General features: G+C 45.7%; 1 protein-coding gene across 1 annotated transcript in view; it reads left to right on the top strand.

The window, feature by feature from the left end:
- Positions 1-12,679, top strand: part of LOC147727573 (ovochymase-2-like) — a 455,363-nt gene that overhangs the window by 180,373 nt on the left and 262,311 nt on the right. The gene's annotated exons all lie outside the window — the stretch shown is intronic.

Below are 12,679 nucleotides of genomic sequence, written 5' to 3'. Positions count from 1 at the left end.
ACTGAGTTAGGCAAGGTGGTTCTGCATGGCTTAGTAAATCTGACTGAAGGGCTTGCGTAACCTTGCATGACGCAAGGGCAAGGCAGGCCCTTGATAAACCTGGCCTAGGAGTATACCAGCAATGTGCTGGCTTGAGCTTGGTGGTGGCAGTGGCTTGGCATTGGTGGGAAATGTGTTAATTAAAAATGGGGCTCATAACGGCAAAGGTTGAAGCTTTTTCTGCTTGATGCTGAATGTCAGTGATGGGAGGTAAACTTCAAAGTGGAAAAGAGTTTGGGATCAGTTTGTAGAAAGCCCTGACTTTACTACTGGGGTATGCATTTTAAAATTTGGCTTGACCCTACGCTGAATTTATAAAATAGAGCAAACCAATACTGATGTGACCCAAAGAAGCTGGACACTAAGCACTGCACATTTTGCATCAACTTTGTGGGTGGGAACAGCATCTAGATAAGAGAACCCAACCTGTTAGCCCAAATGTTTCTACTAGGCTGATATGTTATTTGCAGCGTATTCATACAGCAGTTTAACTCTTCGCCAAAAAATTGATGATCCCTTGGTGGGGCTCTGTATTATTAATCAATTCTCCGACAAATGTGGACTTTGGTGATAATGTTAGGATCATGGTCCAATATCAAAGTGATGTGGCAAAATGAGGCAGTATCTTTTACAGACATTTGGATGACAATTATGTTTTCATTGGCAGTAATAATTAACCATTTCCAGTAGGTTGATGATGTCTCATGGCTATACATCTCAATATTAAGTAAAAAATATTATACTTTTAATATCAAGTTAAGTATAGTTTTACTATTTTTACCTCCACATCTCCAAAACTTTACAGCATATAAATCTTACATTCAGTATATTTTGGTAGCCTGTATTCTTGCTACAATATTTTTCTAGCACAATATTTTACATTCATATATTGATAGTATACTTATCCTGGTTTCTGAATTTTGGGCCGGAGAACAGGTCAAGTCTGATTTGCATATGGCCGGATCTAATCTGAGGTGGCATGATGGGCCAAAGAATGATGAGATGTAATGCTACCCTGAGCGATTGCTATTGGTTAAACTTATTGCAGTCATTCTCCCATCACCTTTTTTGAGTTCCGACAAGACAGAAGTACTCATCTTCGGCACCAAGGCTTCCCCACAGGACTCTACCTGGTGGCCATTGGAGCTAGGACCAACACCCACAGATCACAGCAGAAATCTAAGGACAATCTTAGACGACAAGCTCAACATGACAGCTCAAATAAACGCAGAGTGCACCTCATGCTTCCACATCCTACGTATGCTGCGAAAAATCTTTAAATGGTTGCCTCAGAACAGCAGACAGATTGTCAAGCAAGCAATCACCAGCTGGCTGGACTACTGCAATGCTGTCTACACCAGAATCTCTAAACAAGTCAAGTCAAGTCAAGTCAAGTCAGAGAATTTATATAGCGCACTACATACCCAGAGGGTCTCAAGGCGCTTAGAAAGGGGAGGAGGATTACTTGTCAAATATCCACGTTTTAAGTTGCTTTCTGAATGCTAGGTGGTTCTGGGTGAGGCGAAGGTAAGCGGGGAGTGAGTTCCATGTTTTAGCAGCCAGGTATGAGAAGGATCTGCCTCCCATGGTGGTCTTGTTGATGCGAGGTACAGTGGCGAGGGCTTGGCTGGAAGAACGTAGTTGGCGGGAGGGGGTGTAAAAGGACAGTCGTGAGTTGAGGCATTCTGGTCCGATGTCGTAGAGTGATTTGTGTGCGTGGGTTAGCAGTCGGAAACAGCTCCTACACAGACTCCAGACAATCCAGAACACAGCTGCAAGTCTCCTACTTGACCTCCCACATGGCACCTGCATCACACCACACCGTAGGAAGCTTCAATGGCTCCACATTCACAAGCGTAGCCAACTTAAACATCTCACGATTACCTACACAACACAGGACCAGATTACCCGCATAGTCTCATACACTTTCCACCAGACACCTATGCTCTGACCCACTTTCACTTGCACACATTCCTTGCAAAAGCCAAACTGGAGGTCGCTCATTCTCCTTCATCGCATCCAAAACATGAAACAACCTCCCTCAACACGTCAGAGCTTCATCCTCACTCCTTGAGTCGCTGCAGAATTGGCTCTTCGTATAATCTGCCCAAGTGCCTTGATACCCTCTCCGGTGATTCATGTGCTATGCAAATCGATATAACATAGCCATAGCCTACAACATACATCTATAGGTAAAACAACTTCATTTTAGAAAGCTTAATTGTTCATGCATTCACAACTCCAAAACATATTTATTTAAAATTAGTTTTTGAAAACACTTGTATTTGCTAGTGAATGCTAGTTCCTACACATAGAAGGGTGTCATCACTTCTATAAAAATCAAGAAATGTGTTAATAGCTGTAATTTACACTAATTACTACAAAGAAGCTTTGGCGAATTAATTTATTCTATGGAAAACAAGCACAAATCATTAAAATAGCTAAAGTGCGTATGCAAATGTATATTTTAAAGGCACGCCCTCTCAGCTTGGCGAAGGTCATTTGAAGCAGTTGCCTCTAAATTAAGAGGGAACTCTAGTTATGGCTTGTGGTACTGCATCTTCATAGAAGTATTTCACTACTTTTCCATCAGCCTTGAGAGGGACCTCTAGTAGTGCCCTAAAAAACTGCAGCTCTGGTAAAGAATTTTTCAGATTTTGCATCCGACTTGAAAGAAACATTTGAGTTACCCCTAAGGTAGGCCCACGGTACCCCTATGAGCAGGGTAAAGTGTATGTGAAAGGTGGGACATGCCCTGATGTGTGTGGCATGTCCTGATAGTGAAATACTGCCAATTTCGTATTTCAATATTGCAATGCTACCTGTTCCCATAGGATAGATTGGGGAGTTCGCTTATGACACCTTATAAACATATCTACCCCGGAAACAAGGTAGGAAAATAGCGTTTAGTATGCCTGAACTCAGAATGTTAAAATGCATCTTTTAGTGAGGGTGATTTTTATATTTTGTGTTTGAAAATAGCCCTTTTAGAAAGTAGTTATTTTATTTTCTTAGCCTTCCAGTGTGCCTCTTCTAGGATGTGTATGGACTGTCTGACTTTGGATAACAGGGGCTGGGGATGTGCAGTGGCTCCAGAGTCTGGATGAGTCAGGGCTGGGCTGAATAGACTTGGGCTGCATTTAGAGTAGGGGGAGGAGATTTCCTTTCACCTGAATGGGCCTGGTCTACCTTCCACAATGCTGTCTCCACCTCCTGCCAGGAAGCTGCACCAGAGAGGACATAACTGGTTTTGACTGAGCACAGGGCTTCCCTGCCACCAGAAAACATAGGATTTTGCTGTATAAATATTGGGGCCCGGACCCCAGAACTTTAGATCACTTTTGGACTTCAAGAGGAATCTCTGCCAAGGAGAAGAGCTGGAGAAACTGGAGGAGGAGTATTGCCCCTTTGCTGCGTGCTGTCTGGGGGTGGCCTGCAGTGGCTGTTTCTGCCAAGGAGAGTAACTGTGTGTGCATCCTGCTTGAGAAAGTATCTCCAAGGGCTTGAAGTGGTGCATGCCCCCTATTCAAGAGGTCTCAGGAATAGCAAAGACCTCTCCATCCTTCTGGGCACCGTCTCTAGAACCACTGATTTCAGTTGCCGCAAAAGACAAGGGCAACCAATTCTGTCACTGAGGTCGTCGCAGGATTCCATATCCTGAAGGCACCGCAGAGACCACTGCCTCGCTTTGCAACGCAACCCTGGTCTCACCGACTCCGTCAACGAGCCGCTGGTTGCACCCTGTCCTGTGGGCACCGCACTCTGCCCGCACCACTTCGCTACATGCTGAACAAACGTCATCAAATCCATCGCTGTCTGACTCACACATCAACTGGCTCCGTTGCCGCACCATGACCTGCCAGCACCGCATCAAGCACCATATCACCCTGCAATGCAAGCCTTGGTCTCACCGACTCCGGCAACAAGCTCCTGCCTGTACAGAGCACACCGCACGCTGCAATCTTCCATCTCACCTCTCAACCGTGACGATTGCCCCTGACCAGCTCATATCATTGTGTCGGCCGCCACGAGTAAAGGTACTGTTTTCGAGTCTGTCTTCACTGTAGCTGACCCCGCACTGACTCGGTCAGCTGAATTTGTCAGACTCTGTTTTTTCCAGCATCGAGGTAGCCCCAAACGGAGCGCTGACTTGGAGGACCTGTGTTTATCAGCTAGTTCTGCAATTTAAAGGTTATTTCTTTTTCAGCATTGCATTGTGAATTTTTGTTGTTTTTGGTCTTGTGTGGTTTAGAAAAAGTTTTACTTATTTTTCTAAACTGGTGTGGTGTCCATTTGTAGTGTTTTCAATGTGTTACTGTATGCATGCACACATGCTTTACATGCTGCCTCTGACATAAGCCTGTCTGCTTGTGCCAAGCTACCAAGGGGGTGAGCAGGGTTTATTTTAGAAGTCTATTCCCCTTACCCTGACTAGGAAGAAGGGTTCCTACTTTGACAGCGGTGAAAACCATTACCAACTAGAGACCCCCATTTCTAAAAGTGAGCATATATTTCCATAACAATATAGAGCCTAAACTGCCAACCAAGATCGTCTCTGGACCAGAACACAAGCAACCCCAGACTTGTTGCACCTTGATTGGGGTTCTTTATTTGGTGTAGCTTGCAACCAGTGGCATAGTGAGCAAGGGACCCATGTCCGGGCATGCCCTTGGCCACTTAGAGGGTGGTACATTAAACTCACAAAATGTGATGGGGTGGGATGGTTGCAATTAGTCTAACCAATAGCAATCACTCGGGTAGCATTCCATCTCATCATTCTTTTGCTCAGCATGCCTCCTCAGATTATATCCAACATACTCAAATCAGTCTTGACCCTGCTCCAATCCGAACAGTCCAGCCAAAATTGCCAATCCAGGCCCTCTCTGTACCGGAGTACAAGCAATCCATAACTGGTTTCGCCCTGATTGGGTGTCTTCAGTCAGGTGTATCTTGGTTCCAGAGGGCCATACCCATGGCCACTTAGGGTGGTACCTCAAACACACAAAATGTGATGGGAGGACTCTTGCAATAAGCCTAACCACTGGCAATCACATATGAGTAGTTCTCCAACGCATCAGACTTTTGCCCACCATGTCGCCTCAGATTAGATCCAACCATTTACAAATCAGTATTGACCCTGCACCATTAGGAACAGTCCAGCCTGAACTGGAATGCCAGGTCCTCTCTGAACTGGAATACATCAAACAAACATAAGGTGTGTGGCGAATGCTTGCATTAATTCTAACTACTGGCAAGCCAGCCAAGCAAGCAAGCAATTACCAGGAGGCTGGAGCCCCAGGAGGCCAGTATTGACACTTGGGGGCTTGTTTTCGGCCTCCAGGAGTTGACTTGAATAAGTTGCTTCAGTTCTAGTGCTCATTAGCACGTCTGCACATGTGGGCTGAATTAATAATTTTTGCCAGGGATGTTTTAAGTTCCCATTCTGCCCCTGCTGGTGATCCCTTGGGGTATCACTCCGCCTCGACATACTTGCGTATACCATGTCACCTTAGGTTAGACCAAGCCATATGCAAATCAGTCTTGAACCTGCTCCTAGCGGATACTCCAGCCTAACTGGAAAGCTAGGTCCTCTCTGATTCAGAACATAAGCAATCCAAGACTGGTTTTGCCCTGATTGGGTTTTTCTGTCTAGTGGAGTTTGGTTATAGTGGCACAGTGAGCAAGGAACCCATGTCTGAGTGTAACCTTGGCCACTTAGGAAGATACATCAAACACACAAAAGGTGACGGTAGGATGCTTGCATTAAATCTAATCACTTGGGGTAGCATTCCAACTCATCATTTTCTTGCTCACCATACCACTTCAGATTAGATCCAACCATACGCAAATCAATCTTGACCCTGCTCCGATCGGAACAGTTCAGCTCAGACTGCCAATCCAGCACCTCTCTGTACCGGAATACAAGAATCTCAAACCTGTTTCGCCCTGATTAGGGCTTTTCAATTGGGTGTAGCTTGGTTCCAGAGGGCCAATGAGCAAGGTACCCATATCTGGGCATATCCTTGGCCACTTAGGACAGTACACCAAACACACAAAAGGTGATAGGAGGATGCTTGCACTGACAAACAATCGGGGCAGCATTCCAATTTATCTTTCTTTTGCCCACCATACCACCTCAGATTAGACCCAGCCATATACAAATCAAACTTGTCCCTGCTCCAATAGGAAAAGTCCAGTCTGAACTGCCAAGTTAGGTGTACCTTGGTTCCAGAGGTAAAGCTGTCTCCGGATTTCACTTCCCCTGTTCCATGAAAGCCCCCATTACAGTGCCTCACCAAATGTACCGGCTGCAAGTGACCTAAAGCATTGTGCTCTCTAGTCCCAATTGCTTTATTTAAGTGCCCCTGATTCTGTGGGCCAGAACAGACTGCTGTTGTTTGTTGCTGATCTGTGTTAAGCAAGCGCAACCCCTCTTTCAAGCAATTACAATCCACCTTTCAAAAGAGCTCAGAACTAGTACATGGCTTTCCATAAGAAGCCCCAAACGAGCCCAGCCCTCACAAATTATCATAAGGTGGATCATTCAGAATAAAAAACAATGTAGGACCTTATTACGATGTCGGGGGGACTTGCGTTCACCCAACACTGTCGTAGATACGTGTCCGATCGACCTCTGGTCTGCTGTCCCGACCGCTGAAATACATTGCAACCGCACAAGGTGCGGTCACAAACTTCCATTGAGAAATGGGAGATTGTGCTCATCCTTGAACCACGTGGTAGGCACCTCAATGTGCCTGCCACATGGTGTAGGGATCAACAGGGGGGCACCATAAGTGTCCCCCGGCTGCCAACTGGAGGCCACAAGGAGAAGGGGGACCTGCTAAGGGAGATGCCTCATGTTGTCAAGCCCTGCGTCACATTATACCTGCGTCAGGTATTAGGTATTTCCCACACAGGAAAGCCTGGTAAAAGTAATGCAGTGAAATCTACAAGATTTCACTGCGCCACTTCTAGGACGTCACTGCATCAAAACCTTACGCCTGCTTGAAGAAGGCGTATGGAGTGACACAGTATAGTGATAATAGGCCTCAACATGCATTGCTGGAGTTGCGTAGTGCTTGCGACACGACTCCAGCAATGCGTGACTTTTGCGCTAACAGATGCGTCTGAATTTCTGACACATTTGTCAATCCTTGTGCCATAGTAAATACGACGCATCCATGGTGGCGCAAGAGGTTCGTAGGCTAGCGCAGGGAAACTGACGCATTATTATTATATTTAAATTTGTAAAGCGCTCAGCTATCCGTAGGTTTCCCGGCGCTAACTCAACAAACAGAGAGGGAAGGGCAGAGGGGAGGAAGCTTACATGTTGAATAGCCAGTGTTTCACTTGTTTGCGAAATCTAAGATAATTGGGTTCTTTACGTGACTGAAGGGGGAGAGAGTTCCAGAGTGAAGGGGCAAGCCAGGCAAAGGAACGACCTCCCATTCTGGCTTTTCTGATTCTAGGCACTGAGAAAAGGTGTTGGTTAGATGAACGCAAAGTGCGGGGGGGGACAGTGATGATGGACCAAAGATGTGAGATATGGTGGGGCCGAACCGTTGTTTATTTTGTGCATAAAGCAGAGTGCTTTGAATTTCGAGCGATTTTCAATGCGTAGCCAGTGGAGTGTGCGGAGGGAGTTAGAGGTGGGGGCGGTATTGGGTAGTTTGCAGAGTAGTCGTGCCGCCATTTTCTGAGTTGTTTGAAGTTTTCGGGTTACCTCTTTGCTGGCGCCCAGGAGAAGGATGTTACTGTAGTCCAGTCTAGAATTGATTAGAGCCTGGACAACAGTTTTCTGGGTATCCACAGTCATTATCCAGATGATTTTACGCAGCCATTTGATGATTGTGATGCAGGTGGAAGAAGTTTTGATCACATGGCTTTTCATGGATAGCTGATCGTCAAAGATCACTCCTAAGTTTCGAGCTGATTTAGAGGGAGTGGGTGGAGTGCCCATTTGGGCAGGCCAGTGTTGGGGTCCCCATAGAGTGGTATTATGCCCAAACAGAAGAAGTTCTGTTTTTCCCCCATTTAGTTGGAGTTTGTTGTCCAACATCCAGGCTGCAATGTTGCTCAGTCCTGAACAGAGGGCGGATGAGGGGGCATGAGGGTCTGAGGAAAGGGAGTAGATGATCTGGGTGTCATCTGTGTAGGAGTAAATTGTGAGCCCAGCTTGCTCCGCAATGGACGCCAGAGGTCTGACGTATAAATTGAAGAGCAAGGGGCATCTTAACCGATGCGTCAGTTTCTTGTAATACTGCCCCTTATTGTTTTGGCTATGTTAGGATCCTACATGTGCAAGGTTATTTTTCGATCTAATAACGATATCCCTAACAGTTACACAGAAATTATAGCACATGTTTAAGAATCTTGAGTATAGGTTCAGCAGTAAGGTGGAAAGGATGGTTTGATATAACTACACATTACTATGCATGTCCTTTAGTTGTAACAAAGCTCATATACTTTGTTATTACATGTCAAAGACTTTATTAATCAACATCAGATGATTCCTTCCACATCTGTGGCCACAGTGGTCTAAAGGGGGCTCCAGAATATAAATAAAGGGCAGTGAAAACCTTCCCAGTTGCAGGATCAGTGCCCATGATTTTTATCTGTGGGCCTCTCTCAGCATTTTCTCTCTCACATGGCCAGTATTTGGCTGCATGCAGTTGATGCATCCTCAGTACTTGATTATTCCAATGTACAGGAGGAGACATGTGCCCAGTTTCTCCATGGTGCTTTCTTTTCTTTTTTTTTTTATTTAAAACTTTTTATTAAAATATTTAAAAAAAAAGTAGAATATACATTTGGCATTCTTATATACAGTACAAAATGTGGTACGCTTCGCCTTCGTGTTCTCTGAGGAGGAGAGGAGAAAAGAAAAAGAAAAAGAAGAAAGAGAGGGGGGGGGCCTTAGTTGTATGTCCTTGGCTGGGCTCTCGTCAGCTGTGCGTCTAGGAGCTCCCACATCTCTTCTTTTGAGTTGTGTTCCTTTGAGAATTTCCCCATTATTTTGTCCGCTCCTCTGAGAAAGGTGACCCAGTTCATCCACGTTTTAAAGTTAGCTTTGGCCGTGTTTTCCAGTTCGTCAGGATTATTTTTAGGGCCGTTGTGAGCAGTAAGTCTAGTAGGTCTCTTTTTTCTTTGCTGTTTAGGTCCGCTGTCATGTGTTCTGTGGCCAGGCTTACAAATCTGATTGTTAAGTCTTTGTTGAATATATCGTTCAGGAAGCCGTTCACTTTCATCCAGAACTTCCTAACCATAGTGCAGTTGAAGATAAGGTGTTCTAGAGTTCGAGTTCCTTCCTCTTTCCCGCAGTTCCAGCAGTTGCCTGATTCTGTAATGCCGATTTTGTGGAGTTTTGATGGTGTCCAGTAGGCTCTGTGGAGGAGCCAGAATTTTGTCTGGGCTAGTTGTGGGGGTATCTTGTTTTTCGAAGCCGAGCGCCACAGTTTGCATCGTTCGCTGTCGTTTAGCTGCCTTCCCAGGAGTTGTTCCCATGTGTTCGTTGTTTTTTTGTTCAGTGACGATGTGGATGGGTTGAGGAGCTTGTATATCTTTGCCGTTTGGTGGCCTGCCGAGTTTAGGGTTTGCATGTATTTGATGATGGTCGGTTCATCCTTGCTTAGGTTTGCTTTCGTTATGGCTGTTTTGATCTTCAGGAAGGTGTAAAGTTCCCGGTTCGGGAGCTCGTGTAGTTGTTGCAGGTTTTGGAATGTTAATGGTGACTGTTTCGTTTCTAGCTGGTTTGGGAGGCTTATTCCTTTCTCTATCCATGTATCATTGTGCATTGTTGCTCCTTGGTACGTTATCTTTGTGTTGAACCAGATCGACTCCCATGTCGTGCCCTTCAGTTTCCGTGCCATACCTTTGTCTATTTTCATCAGTGCCTCCTTGGTGTGTCTCAGTATCGGGTTTATTCTTTGGGGATGCCTGTTCGCCGTTAGAAGCGCTACAGGGTTTATCCCCCCCAAAATGTTCTTTTCCAGCTCTAACCAAACAGGTTCGTAGCTTTGGGTGTTGTCTAGTCAGAAGATTCCTTGCCTCGCTAGGCAGGCCGTTTGAAAGTTTTTGAAATTCGCTAAGTTGAGTCCTCCAAGGTCTTTCGTTAATCTCAGCTTCTGTAGGTTGATTCTAGGTTTCTTGTTTCTCCCTATGAAGTTGTTGATGAGCTTGTCCAGTTTTTTGTGGAATGCGTCTGTCATCGGGAGCGGTAGCATGCTGAGCGTGTAGTTGATGGCTGGCGTTACCATCATCTTTATTGTTTCGATCCTGCCCCACCAGCTTATGTATTTGGGTGACCATGGGTCTAGTCTTTCCTTCATCTTCTTCAGGGTTGACTCCTCGTTGTGTTCTAGTGTGGATGTTAGGTCTCTCCAGAAAAGCAGGCCTAGGTATTTGAGTGGTTTTGTCTGCCATGTCAGTCCTGAGTCACCAAGCACCTCTCTGGTGGTGTGGATGTTCATTGGCTTACATTCTGATTTGTCTTTATTGAGCTTGTATCCCGAGGCTTCAGCGTATTCTCCTATTGTGTCCATGAGTGCTGTTATTGACGTTGACGGATCGGTGGTTGTGATGAGGATGTCATCCGTGTATGCTGCCAGTTTGACGGTTTTTTCTTTGATTTTGACGCCTGCTATTTCGTTATTGTCCCTTTTTCTGGCTAGTAGTGGTTCTAGTGCTAGAAGGAAGAGGCAAGAGGCCTGGTGAGAGGGGGCAGCCTTGCCTGGTGCCTTTACCCAGTGTGAGTGTTTCCGATGTGCTTCCGTTTACTGCCACTTTTGTTTTTGGTTCGTTGTACAGGGCCATCACCATAGGTCTGTATTTGGTCCCTAGCCCGAACCTGCTCATACAGTTGTTTAGGAATGGCCAGGAGACTCTGTCAAATGCCTTTTCCGCGTCTAGTGCTATCATCACTGCCTGCTTGCTGCTGTGTGTTGTTTGGTTGATGAGATGGCACAGTAGGCGTGTGTTGTCTTACGGTACTCTGTTTTTGATGTATGCTACTTGCGAGTTGTGGATCAGGTTTGGCAGGACCTTGTTCAGTCTGTTGGCCAGTATCTTCGCGTATATCTTGCAGTCAACATTTATGAGCGAGATCTGTCTGTAGTTCTGCGGGTATTGTGGGTCTTTCCCTTCCTTTATTATTGTGATGTTCGCTTCGCCCATGGACTCAGTCATCTTGCCTCTCTGTATGCAGTGAGTGTATGTTTCCGCCATTAGTGGTTTTAGTTGTTGGCTGAAGGTCTTGTAGAACTTTGCCGTGTACCCGTCTGGACCTGGTGCTTTGTTTGGTTTGAGTTGGTTGATGGCTGCTTCGATTTCTGTGTCTGCTATGTCCACTTCCAGTGATGTTCTTTCGTCTGCAGTCAGTTCTGGCAGGGTGACGTTGTTGAGCATGGCTGCGCCGCCGTCTTCTTTTAGATTCTTGTCCTCGGTGTATAGTTCCTGGTAGAACTGCCTGAATACCTCGAGTGTACCTTTGTTTGTCGTTTGGGCGATTGTGTGTTGCCTCTGTTTGCTTTTAGGTATGACGCCAGTTGTTTCCCAGCCTTGTTGGCGGCACATAAGTTTATGGATTTGAATTTATTCAGCCACGTGCCAGCTCTTTCGCTTAGAATCTTGTTCAGCTCATATTTCTTCTTTGTTAGTGTGGTGAGGGTATTCTTGTCCGTTATGTTAGCGCAGTGCCCTCTTTCCAGCTGTGTTATTTCCTCTTCCAGTTCACTGATCTTTTTGTTCCTGCCACGGTTCATTCTTGCTTTGATGTTGATCAGTTTCCCTCTTAGCATAGCTTTGAGGGCGTCCCAGATGGTACCTTTCCCTACCTCATCGTTGTCGTTGTGTTCTAGGTATTCCTTTATTGCGTCTTCGATTTCCTTCACGTTGTCTTTGTTCTGCAGGATGTCGTCATTTAGTCGCCATCTTCTCGTTGGCCTCTCATTGTGTCTTCCATTTAGTGATAGTGTGATGTGCGCATGGTCAGAGATGGTTATTGGCGCGATTTCTGTGTGGTCGATTAGGTGTGTGTGTGTATTAGACATCAGTATGTAATCTATCCTGCTGTAGGAGTTGTGTGGGAGCGAGTAGAAGGTGTATTCACATGCATTTGGATTTTGTAGCCTCCACGGGTCAGCAAGGTGTAGTCTGGTGCACAGGTCTTTCAGGGTGTTGGTGTTTTGCGATTCATGGCTTATTCTATGCGGGTGTCTGTCTGTGGCTTGGTCCATTACCCTGTTCATGTCACCTGCTACCAGCATGAGGTCTTCTTGAGGAATGTTGGAGAGCATCGTGTCCACCTCCTGCCAGAATTTCTTATCTTCGGAGTTTGGCCCATAAATGTTGGCTATATGTATTTGTTCTTCTCCTCTCAGTAGGCTCGTTATTAGTATTCGCCCTTCCTCGTCTGCGCTTGAGTTTTTTAGGGTCAGGTTTGCCTTCTTGCTCAGTATGGTGATTACACCTCGTTTCTTCCCGTTTGCCGGCGAGCATAAGACTTCCCCTATCCACCTCGCTTTCAAACGCTTTGCTTCTTCTTCTGTGAGCTTGGTTTCTTGCAGTGTGTAGATGTCACCTTTCAGTTTGGCTAGGTGGTCTAGTATTTTCCTTTGTTTGACTGGGTGGTTGAGGCCTTTTA

Source organism: Lissotriton vulgaris, chromosome 3_1 (assembly GCF_964263255.1).
Source record: "Lissotriton vulgaris chromosome 3_1, aLisVul1.2, whole genome shotgun sequence".
In the NCBI taxonomy this organism is placed as follows: Eukaryota; Metazoa; Chordata; class Amphibia; order Caudata; family Salamandridae; genus Lissotriton; species Lissotriton vulgaris.
The sequence above is the reverse complement of the archived record's forward strand: the minus strand, read 5'-3'. Positions and strand labels throughout refer to the sequence as shown.